This window comes from Sinocyclocheilus anshuiensis, unplaced genomic scaffold (genome assembly GCF_001515605.1).
Source record: "Sinocyclocheilus anshuiensis isolate Anshui unplaced genomic scaffold, SAMN03320099.WGS_v1.1 scaffold1189, whole genome shotgun sequence".
Taxonomy (NCBI): domain Eukaryota; kingdom Metazoa; phylum Chordata; class Actinopteri; order Cypriniformes; family Cyprinidae; genus Sinocyclocheilus; species Sinocyclocheilus anshuiensis.
In genome coordinates, this window is record NW_015552686.1 from 164,975 (window position 1) to 177,722 (window position 12,748).

At 35.4% G+C, this 12,748-nt stretch overlaps 1 protein-coding gene across 6 annotated transcripts in view; it reads left to right on the forward strand.

The window, feature by feature from the left end:
* Positions 1 to 492: 492 nt before the first annotated feature.
* The window catches only part of LOC107667613 (kelch-like protein 29), a 298,485-nt gene continuing 286,229 nt past the window's right edge, over positions 493 to 12,748 (forward strand). For 2 of the 6 annotated variants that reach the window (XM_016459320.1, XM_016459325.1), the window contains exon 1: positions 507 to 789. The gene's annotated coding sequence lies outside the window, so the exon portion shown is untranslated. Of the gene's footprint in view, positions 790 to 2,680; positions 2,760 to 2,872; positions 2,897 to 4,483; positions 4,539 to 12,748 lie in introns of those variants that run through there. The other 4 variants (XM_016459326.1, XM_016459322.1, XM_016459324.1 and 1 more) reach the window with 4 other exon arrangements.

Sequence of the window (12,748 nt, forward strand, 5' to 3'; positions counted from 1 at the left end):
GAAAGATGTTTATCACAACCAGATGAATTAAAACACGTGTCGTGTGTATATAATCCATAATTAATCACCGTGCCACACTGGGCATTGCCGTGCCAGCGTCAGTACCTGGCAAATGTGTAAAAACTCGAGTGAACTGGGATTAATCAATTTAATAAATTAAATTAAATTAAAATAAAATCTTTGAACGGTAGTGTATGTAGGTGTTTGGATGCTTATCTCGTATTCTATAGGGATTATATTTTTATTTTAAAATGAATGTACGTTAAACTAAAAATGGATCTAGTCTTTTTCATAAAATCCACAAGAAATATGAGTCAATGTTTCTGTTGTTTACCCCTGCATATTTTTTAGATGTATTTTTTAAATTTATAACAAAAGCATTTTGACATTTTGTAAGATAAGTAAAATATAATAGGAATTCTGTGAGAGTAGTTAATTTGCTGCACTTCCACATTTCGCCAGTAGGTGCCGCCGATTCTCGCGCAAACGCGCAGTCGGAGCTCATGGCGCTGTAAGTGGGAGGCGCTTATGTGGAGTAAAGTATCAGCTGGGAGAGAGCGGAGCAGCATTCACTCGCGTCTCTGTGTGCGGACAGCGTCTGTCAACTCTCAGGACCAACTCATTCCAGCGCACAAAGAGAGAGAAACACACCTGCTACTGATGCGAGGAGACGCCGCAACACACTTCACCGCGCCATGCGAAGAAACAACCGCCAGCGCCTGAGGAACAGCGTCCACATCTGAGAAACAAGGACAGACGGCTGGCATCACTGGGCAACTCGATCTGGAGGTGAGGCTGGAGATTCTGATGATGGTGACGAGGATGGCAGCTGTACATTATTATTATTGCATGGAGCGCTATTATGTCACGTGCGCGTTCTGGTGGCAGATTGGCACATGCCAGGCGTTCGGTGAAGGTGTTTGTGTGCGCCATCCTCTTCTGCTGGATGAGGGAAAACTTCCTGCTGGGATTTTACTCGCACCACATGGATGATGCTTTTGTCCTGGATACTTCAAATACTTGGTTTTTCGTTCGGCCTGAGACGCTGGAGGGATGTTCCTGCATGGATAGTTTAGTTGCAACCCTTAAGTGAACCAAAAGTCCATGGTTGCTTCTCCTAACCTTTCCAGACTGACTTTTATTGTCAATACATGTGAACTAAAACCTTAAATGCCCAAAAATGCTGTCTAGGTAGACAGCTCGCTAGGTTTGGAGACGCAACCATTGCCCACCCGGGTCAGGTGTTTGTTTACAGCAGGCGTTGTCTATCTTTTATTTTATATATATATATATATATATATGTGTGTGTAAGGTTTTATTTTTAGTGACAGATTATTTTTGTTTAACGACTTAATGAATTACTTTAACAAGCATTTTTCCGTTTTACTAAATTAGCGTTAATGTACATGTAGCCTAGTTATTTGAGGAAACAGATCATTTACAGTGTTATGGGTTCATCTTTCTACTGTAGTGTTTGACCGTAGAAATGTATGTTTGTTTAATGGTGTTTTTTGCTTGTAGATTAGCCAAAGCATCCAAAAATGATATATCATTATTTCACATGAAACATGATATAATTATCAGAAATATTTATTGTTTTGATATTATTTTTTAAGAAAAAAATTAATAATATATAATAATATTGTATTAAGTATTATATTAAAACCATATTACATACATATATATTTAAACAGAATGAAAAATGACTAAGATATGGACTGCGAAACAAAAATTGTTTTGCCAATAAGTTATTTAATTCATATTTAAACATAATATATATGTGTACAGAATAAAATACTGACTGATATTTATTTTTCCATTTCAGTCCATATCATATGTTTTGCATCCAAAACATAAAATATACATCTTAAAACCGAATAAGAATATTTAGTGATATGATATGAGCTGAAACTGACTGATAAGATATGGACTGAAATGCAAAACAAAAATGTTTGTTTTGCATATCAGTTATTATATTTAAATATATTGTATATGTATACAGAATAAAATTTTGACATCTATATATATATATTTCATTTTAGTCTACATCGTATGTTTTGCATTTTAATTTATATTTAAATATAAATGTAAATAAAATATTTAAATATATGTATTATTTAAAAAGAATTAAAAAATTGACTGATATAAACAAAATTAAAATTTGACATGCCAATCCAAAAACCCCATAGGGTGCCTTTTTGGTTGCAGACCCTCGAAAACCCTTGTATAAGAGTTGAAACTAAACTCTGCAGGAAAGTCGCAGTAGATCTCCTGGAGCCCTGATTTGAGTTTTTTCCCATGCATGTCCTTATTGATTGGTACAATATCATAAGGGAGGCTGTTACAGTAGGAAGCTTTTGTTGAACCCGTAGGCTATTATGCATAGAAAAACATAGTGTTCTGACTCTTTCGCAGTAAGTACACAAATACAATCTGAATTTACCCCTACCAGGCAACGTTACGGGACTATTACAGATCGAAAAATCGATTGCATGTGCAAATGATACAACAGTGCATGTGTAAGTGTTATCTCAGAGGTCAGCTGTCTCTCAATATAAACATATTTCACACGTCACTACACACATAACACTCGACCCGCTTGCCCCCGTGTCCTCGAGATAATCCGTGTCGTGCCATGCATGTGTTCTCATGCACACACAGAAGTGCGGATTCCGTCGCAGCAGCAGTGGGTCTCGGTGTAATCGCAGTGCTGTCATGTTTGCAGACGCAGACATTGATAACATTGGCAAATGTATCAGGTAGCAGCTTGGAACATGCGCCAGATTAAAGGCTTACAGTTTGGACTCTGAGCAGTCGCACACGCACACAGCCCGTCAATGTTTTGACACTTCAAGTAGTACGAACGAGTGCAGAAATATGGCTGAATGCTCTCAAGGTTGGACTATGTTTAGTTATATTTTGGTCCACATTTGTGCTGTGACCAGAGAGTGTTGTGGTGCCGGTCATATTGGTTCATCCTTCTCTTCTCCAAATCAATATGTTTTGAAAGCAAGTACAAAAGGAAGAACAAAGAGTGAGAGGTTTTGCCTTGGCAGCGCTAATATGTTTTCAGAATAGATTTCTGCAGCTTTCTTAAGACTGAGATGAGAATTTATTTTCAAAAGCGAGGCGGTTTGATTATTTTCAGGATATAGATACCTTCTGGGTATGTTGTTATGTGTGGAGAGGATCGGTGCGGGAAGGCTGGTACAGGTGAGGTCCCGGTTCTAAAGCTCATTGGATTTAATTTCAGATTGAGAGCATGAATGCTTGATTTCTTGAGAGCCAAGGACAGATCCACTTGGTGCCTGAGGCATCGTTAGACCCTTTTTACCCTCGTGCCCCAGTCAAATATTACTGATAAATCTTTGTGTCAGTGAAGATTGCCAAGCTGAGATTCATTTTCTCGGATAATAATTCAGCCGTCAAGTCATGTGTGTTTTCTATCAGCTCTTATTTTGTAAGCTGATTTTTTTTTGGCTTCGTCCTAAGTCAAATGTCATTTTTTGGTTTTATCATATTTAGTCAATCTGTCCTGTTTTTGTCAAGTTTTAGTTGATTTTTAGTCTAGTTTTAGTCAGTCATGCTGCATAATGATTGAACCGATAATCACAATTATTGTGCTCAAAATTATAATCACGATTACTGATCATAATTGTTGTCATTTGAGAAATCATATCAGCATTGTTGCACTTTCACCTAGGCCTGGGCGATAAAACGGTATCGATATTTATCGACGGTACACCTTCTTCGATAACGATATAAAAAATGTTCGATGTAGTGCACGATATAGGCACGTGCTAAGAGTGACGCAGACAGCACACACAAACACATGCTGAATTGAGTGCAGTGCCTGCCTGTGATGAGGAGATTGTGAATAAAAAAATTAATATTAGTCGAGTTTAAAATAAACATTTGCATTTGAATTTTAGGATTTGCTACATACATAATGATGTAAGTGACGTTGTTGCATTTTAATGTTTTGTTAGTCTAGCCCACGAGATGTGCCGCTGCTGTGTTATGCATTCAAAATATTAGAGAAATATAGAAGCTCAATGCGGAGAAGATCTTGATTAGGTGAAAACCGAAACCAAGCCATTCACAACTGAACAGAACGCATATTCAGCGCATTTTTAGATGGACAAATATGACTGCTGCACTCGCGTCTCATGCAAGAGATGCAAAGAAAGTCATGCAAAGTCAAAACTGAATGCTCTCAAGGTTGGACTATGTTTAGTTATATTTTGGTCCACATTTGTGCTGTGACCAGAGAGTGTTGTGGTGCCGGTCATATTGGTTCATCCTTCTCTTCTCCAAATCAATATGTTTTGAAAGCAAGTACAAAAGGAAGAACAAAGAGTGAGAGGTTTTGCCTTGGCAGCGCTAATATGTTTTCAGAATAGATTTCTGCAGCTTTCTTAAGACTGAGATGAGAATTTATTTTCAAAAGCGAGGCGGTTTGATTATTTTCAGGATATAGATACCTTCTGGGTATGTTGTTATGTGTGGAGAGGATCGGTGCGGGAAGGCTGGTACAGGTGAGGTCCCGGTTCTAAAGCTCATTGGATTTAATTTCAGATTGAGAGCATGAATGCTTGATTTCTTGAGAGCCAAGGACAGATCCACTTGGTGCCTGAGGCATCGTTAGACCCTTTTTACCCTCGTGCCCCAGTCAAATATTACTGATAAATCTTTGTGTCAGTGAAGATTGCCAAGCTGAGATTCATTTTCTTGGATAATAATTCAGCCGTCAAGTCATGTGTGTTTTCTATCAGCTCTTATTTTGTAAGCTGATTTTTTTTGGCTTCGTCCTAAGTCAAATGTCATTTTTTGGTTTTATCATATTTAGTCAATCTGTCCTGTTTTTGTCAAGTTTTAGTTGATTTTTAGTCTAGTTTTAGTCAGTCATGCTGCATAATGATTGAACCGATAATCACAATTATTGTGCTCAAAATTATAATCACGATTACTGATCATAATTGTTGTCATTTGAGAAATCATATCAGCATTGTTGCACTTTCACCTAGGCCTGGGCGATAAAACGGTATCGATATTTATCGACGGTACACCTTCTTCGATAACGATATAAAAAATGTTCGATGTAGTGCACGATATAGGCACGTGCTAAGAGTGACGCAGACAGCACACACAAACACATGCTGAATTGAGTGCAGTGCCTGCCTGTGATGAGGAGATTGTGAATAAAAAAATTAATATTAGTCGAGTTTAAAATAAACATTTGCATTTGAATTTTAGGATTTGCTACATACATAATGATGTAAGTGACGTTGTTGCATTTTAATGTTTTGTTAGTCTAGCCCACGAGATGTGCCGCTGCTGTGTTATGCATTCAAAATATTAGAGAAATATAGAAGCTCAATGCGGAGAAGATCTTGATTAGGTGAAAACCGAAACCAAGCCATTCACAACTGAACAGAACGCATATTCAGCGCATTTTTAGATGGACAAATATGACTGCTGCACTCGCGTCACACAAGATGTAGCCATGCAAAGTTAAAACAGTTTAAACATTTAGAAAACACGTTGCGAATTTGTGGAGGTTTATTCCCTTTTACTGCGTCTCTTATGTTTTTAAATGCAATCTGCGTGATGGGCGATTCGGCTCTTTGTATTAAGCAATGCATGAATACATGATGCTGTTTTGTTCATAATTGGTTATGCAATTTATGAAATTATATTTGATTTATATGAGTTAATTTAGACGTAATGCAGGTTTTTTTTTAATAGACATTTATTTCCTTGCGTTGACAATTTAAATGTGCTGCATCATTTTGCTCATTGCGCCCTCCTGTGGCCTCAGGAGACAAGCCAAAAGTTTCCTTAAGACCTATTTAAATCTGCACATAAAACATTAGAAATTAGATATTTATTAAATTTTTATTGTGTGTTTGACTGTTAAAACAAAAAATATTTGTTGTTTGTCTCGATAAATTGGGTTAATTTAAAAATACAGTGGTTAAATTTAAACTTTTTCTATTGCTCTTTGTTTTACAAAAGGTTATAAAAAATGTCAATAATTATCGATACCGAACGATATAAAACATGATATCGTTGATAAATTTTTTAGCTATATCGCCCAGCCCTACTTTCACCTATAATCATACACATCTAGTTTCCGGATTTATTATATTATCATAAATATAAGCACAGTCTCTACATTAGAAAAACTGGTAAAGCTCAAAAGCTTCTCTCAAAAACTAAAACAGTGACATTCCTAATATTAATTCCACTTTTATCTTTAATCATAAACATGGTTTATTTGAGATAATCTAGTTTCCTGATTCATTATCATAAATATAAGCACAGTCCATGAAAACTGGTAAAACTCAAAACTTCTCTCAAAAGCTAAAAACAGAGACATTCCTAATCTTAATTCCACTTTCATCTATAATCATGCACATGGTTTATTTCACCAAATCTAGTTTTCTGATTTGTTATGTTATCATAAATATAAGCACAGTCTCTTCATTATGAAAACCAGTAAAGCTTAAACAGACATTCCTAATATTAATTACAATAATTCCAAATTATATTCATGTCTTTCAATTTAAACAACAATAAAATGTCTTTGTATTGTGCCACAGAGGTTGCGTAATTGCATTTGTTCAGCAACCTCAATCGCAAACAATGTAGTGGAGATCCATGTTTGGATTTATTACAGTTTATCACGGGGAAGGTTTAAAGGCAGATTTACGCAGGCTGCCTGTATTACACTTTCATTTGAGTAGAATATATGATGGAGATCTCTAAACTACATGTTTTCAGATCATCAGTGCTTTTCTGTAGTGTAAGAGAAAGTGTATGCACAAATGGTTGCCAGGTTGCAAAGATAAAGTAATACAGTGGAGCTCTGATAGGAGGATTTAAACACTCTCTGTCATATCTGGCAACCCCAAGCATTTTTTTCTTTCTTTTTTTGGTTGAAGAAAATATAGAGACATTTTGGGTATAGAGTTTTTTTTTTTTTTTTTAAACTACATTTTACTCTTTTTCTTTTTTCGTCAATGATATTGCATGTTGATATATTCACAGTTAGTGTTTAATAATGTCATTAGTGAATATTTTTCGTCATAGTTTTCGTTAACAAAATGAACACCATTTAGACTAGTGTTGCCAGATTCACGAATGAACCACTAATATGCGATCTAATTGGTCAAACGGGTTTGTAAAAAGATCCGAAATTGTTAAGGATTGCATTTGATTCATTCGGACAGTTCATTTAAGCACTGAATCGTTTGCAGCAAAATAATAACAGGACATTTCAAAAGACAGAAAACAAATAGAGCACTGGATGGATGAGTTGGATATTTACCTACAGTCCATTGTAGGAAACAAAACTTGCAAATGTCTTCTATCATTTTTCAACAACAAAGCAGCTCTATTGTGTGTACAGCTTGTGAACAACTCTCTACTTCAGGTAAAGACTATTTTATATCCATTTATGTTCAAAACAGTATTATAAAAGTAGAAACTTCCCCATTTAATATCCCACATCTTTTAGCGTGGCTGTCTATTGTGATGCATTATCTCTTCTGACCTCAGGCGAACTGCCTGGAAAATGTAGGTTAATGTTTATATAAAACAATCTGGGCAGCAGTTCTGTGTCATGCATGTTTATAATATGAAAATAAGCATGCAGAGGTGTTATTTTTGACATTTGAAGATGTACCTTAATATGTTTTATTGATATAACATTTTGCTCAAACACAAAGTGAAGCTGAGTTTGAGAGCAGTGTTTGATTTCTTTGTCTCTTTATGGTGGTGAATTGTGTAAAAGTAACAGCAGTTCTGTGTCATGTATGTTTATAATATGAAAATAAGCATGCAGAGGTGTTATTTTTGACATTTGAAGATGTTCCTTAATATGTTTTATTGATATAACATTTTGCTCAAACACAAAGTGAAGCTGAGTTTGAGAGCAGTGTTTGATTTCTTTGTCTCTTTATGGTGGTGAATTGTGTAAAAGTAATGAAAGCAGATCCTAATTTAGAAGATGGAGACTGTGTCAGTTTCTCGACTGCAGTATTGTGGGGAAATGTCTGTCATCATGTATATCATTCGTCACGTTATTTTCATCTTGCACTGCCAAGGCAAAATATTTATTAATTAGTTAGGCTCGAGGTGTTGTTTGTGATTTGATAAATTACCTGTCTGCACTGAATGTTTTGTCTGGAATTTGCTAATGCCTGCTAAACCAAATGACAAAGTGTTAGTCAAATAAATGAGTAGATGCAAATAGTGTTGAATTTGGTGGCCAGTTACACTGCCGCAGGAGGAAGTTGTTTTTGTAGGATGCCTAATCAGTGAGTTTACATCCATTATATTAAATCTTATTAAGTCAACCACATGCGAGGTCATGTAAACACCTTAAATGGTTTTTCTGCTAGCAGGGAAAGGTCAGAATTGGTTTAATACTCTGAATAACATGTCTCTACTACCTGACAGATTTCACTGAAAGAGTGTCCTGAGAATCACACCTATCTCTTTGACAGCCTTACGCTCTATAAATGGCAAAAAAGAGTCAAGGGAGCAGCCTTTTTTAGCCAATAAGAAAGCCAGCCAATAAGAATCTTTCTTCATGTTTTGGCATAAATCCTATGTGAAGAGCTGTGTTTTTAAAATGTGCTGATTTTTAATGTTTTTTTGTACATGTAATGTTCAGTGTGCCGTCTGCTACCGCATCCTGAGTTATCGATCATGTTAAATAATGGAAAATCTATTTGGTAATTGATCAGATTTAGCAGGGATGTTATACACAATTGTATTTTATTTTATTTATAATTTTTAATAATTATTTATTTTATTTAGCACCAACAGTTTACTTTTTTATATTTGTTTCTCTTATAGTTTATGCACATTATACCATTTTTGGGGTCAGTAAGAAGCAATTATTGGTTTTATTAAGCAAGGATGCATTAAAGTAATGCATTTAATTTTAAATGTGAGAATACATTTTACATTGCTACAAAAGATTTCTGTTTCAAATAAATGCTGTTCTTCTGAACTTTATATAGGCTACGTCAAAGAATATTGAAAAACAGTTTCTACAAAATATTAAGTGGCAGGACTGTTTTCAACATTTATAATTAGAATAAATGTTTCTTGAGCAGAAAATCAGCATTTCGGAACAATGTGAAACCGAAGACTGGAGTAATGATGCTGAAAATTCACCTTTGCTTCACAGGAATAAATTACATTTTAAACTGTATTCAAATAGAAAATGCACTTTTGAAATTGCAATAATATTTCACAATATTACTGTTTTCACTGTATTTCTGATCACATAAATGCAGCCTTGGTGAGCATAAAATACTTTTTTTTTGAAAAACAATAGTGTAGAATTCATTCATTCATTATTTATTTATTCATGCTTTCAGATATCTATGCATTTATTTATTTGTTTCCAGCACACTTCATGCATAATGGGCAAATTGATTGACTAACTACTAAGTAACTAACTACCTTTTTTTTAGCTTTTAAAGTTACATTTACATTTTTTTTAAAAGATCTGAGGTGATGCATGCTGAGTTCAGTTTGATTGTACATTATGCTTCAGAAATTGAGCATAAAAAAAATGCCAATTTTGAATCAGTTAGAACTAGAAACGCATAGCATGATACCAATGTTTGAACCTTGGCAATGTGGGTGAATATAGATCTGCAGGAGTGTGTAAATACGCAGCAGGACTCCTGGCACGCCGAGGCCATATATAGACCGAACCCATGAGGATGTGCTGGCAGCCCTAACCGGCCTAAAACAAACAGATGAGATGGAAACCACACTCTAACTGCTGACAAGACAAATGCAATGCCTCAACTGAGCCACACAGAGAGGTCAGATCAGCGAGAGACCACGTTAGACTGCTTCATAATTTGTGGACTTAAGCCAGTTGGGAATCCATGGCTGAGTGAATGTCGGAGTCTGTGATGAGAATTAGTATGCGGAATATTCAGCTCAGAGCCAAAGCAAATGGAGTAATATACTTGCTAATGTAGAGGGCAAAGGGCCTTGAGCGAACTGCACAGTTTCCGAGCTCTTAAGAGGCTGTGCGAGCCATTAGAGACTGTTGTCCGCTATCCATACCCTGCGCGAGCTGTCACCTTCAACCCCCGCTGCTCTGTAGATTCGTGGAGCTTTGCTCTCTCCCATCTGTTTTGAAACTGGATTTCGCTTCAAAACTCAGCGTGGTCGTGTTGGATTGGCGATTGTAAAGTGCTTTTAACAGCGCCGGATCCCTGATGAACTCTGAAATAAGATTTTAGCTACTGCACGAAACAGCATTTGCATTTTAATTTAAAAGTGGCAATGCATTTAATATCCATAATGTGACATTTCTGAGGGAAAGTCATGGTTAATGGGAAATAATGTAGCATGGGATTTCATCGTGTCCTTTGGGATTTGATGTTATTTGTTGTGTTTGCATAGTAACTGTTACTATCGCTCATACTTGGTGTTAGGGATTTTAATAAACTAAAGTGTAAAGTGTGGCATGTAACTCATCCCACAGTGTTTGTGCTACGGACATGAATAATGCTTCAATTTGTGTAGGTTGTTTAGAAGACGTGCTGTAACTTTTGTTGGCAATCTGAAGTACTTTTTTTGCCTGGCAGATGATAAATTGTCAATAAAATTATAAATTGTAAATAAATAAATAAAATCTCATAGACTTACATCGGAGAGATCCGATCAATTCAATTTTGATGAAAGACTATGAAAACTGACACACTTTAAACTGAATTTTGTTAAGATTTAATTTAATTTTTTCTTTTCTTTTTTATATTCATTTTATTAGGTTACATTTTTTTTAATAGTAAAATAGTAAGTTGACAACGTTTATTATTAATAAAAAAAAAAAAAATGTAATAGAATACATTTCATGTATGTAAAGTATTATTATTGTTGGTGTTGTTGTTGTTGTTAATTAAATTAGTCATGAATAAATTAAAATTATTATAAGTAAATTAATAAAAAAATACAAATAATACAATTAGAATGAGTATATTAATAACAATAAGTTAAATTTACATGTTAGTATATTTACATTTATTATTATTATTAATTATAATAATGTACATTATTGTAAGTAAATTAAATTAAAGTGACTTAATAATAATAATAATAATATGCAATTATTATTTATTATTATTATTATAAAAAATAATAAATTAACATACATGTTAGCACATTTAAATGTATTATTATTATTAATAATATTGTACATTATTATAAGTAAATTTAATTAATAATAATAATTTACTCAACTTATATATGTTTGTAAATTAATTTATTATTATTATTATTATTATTATATTAAAGGAGAATGAGTACATTAAAATGATTGGCTTTATGATAATGGGAATCAGAAAATCAATTTTGGACTTGGGTGGCTTGAATGTATTGATTTGTTTATTTAGTTGTACATTGTATTGTGCAGAAATCAATTTTAAAAGCATAAGATTTTTCTCTTTCGAATAACATTCACTGATGAACTGTAACCAAAGAAAGACAATTATTAAGTATATAACACTAGTCAGTTTTGATTCTATATTGTATTTTCTCACACTATGCTAGCAATTACACGCCAACCCGAGCTCATTCCCTAGTTTGAGACCTATGACTTCACTGCAAAATCAGAAGTCAGCGTTTGTTTAAAAATAGACTTGCTAGGCTGAATCAAAGCACTTTTACATTGGCTTAATGACCAGTGAATGTAGTGCTTATCGGAGCCTGTAATCTCCAGCCGTAACACGGAGCCCCTCCCGGCAGCACTGATACCCAGCAGGGTGGAGGTTAAGTGGGCCGCTCTCAAATCCCTCTCACACCTGACAGCTTCGTGTTTCAGATCTTCAGCACGCTCCCTCTCCTCGCCATTTTATTCCTCTCTTCAGCGTTACATCCTCTATTTGCATTCTATCACGCACCCATTATCGAGTATAATTTCTTCTCTCTAAATGTTTCAGATGGAAACAAATTGTCAGACATGGCCGGGAAGTATGCACTACTGTGGGACGTTGCGTGCTTGGCCATTATGTAATAATTGATTTGCTGGGTAAATAATTGAATCTGCCTTCAAGGATAGCGGCTCTATCTAGGGCATTAAAGAGAGTCCAGGTGTAAAACAGCACCGATGATTTATGATTTTCCTAGATGCACTTGGCCTCTGTGGACTGGCCTGCCGTAGCTGGGAAACTAGCCACTAAATACTGCCCCTCTGGGGTCATCATGGACATTAACATATGCTTTAATATGAGCCTGTTTAGCATCCACTGTTAACTAAAGCTCTCTAAACCTGCTGGCCAATCCTGGTTATGAATGATGTAGTCTGTTTTATGAAGTTGTATGCACGTTCAGCAGGGTATTGCTTTAAAGGGGTAGTTTGCCCAAAAATGAAAATTGTATCATGCACTCGCCCTCCAAACCTGTGTGAGTTTCTTTCTTCTGTTGAACACTAAAGAAGATATTTTTGGTAACCAGACGGTTGACGCTAGCCATTGACTTCAGTGGTAGGGAAAAAATACTATGGAAGTCAATGGCTACTGGCATCTGTTTAGGGTTGGGTACCGAACTCGGTACTTTTAAGGGTACCGACCGAATTGCATCGGTACTACCGAGTACCGATTCACGTTAAATCAATCGTGCCAAATTTCGGTACCTGAGAACGCATCTGGGTGCATATGCTACAGAGAGAGAAAGCAAGACCCTGTGACGTGAGGTCACCCCTGCAACT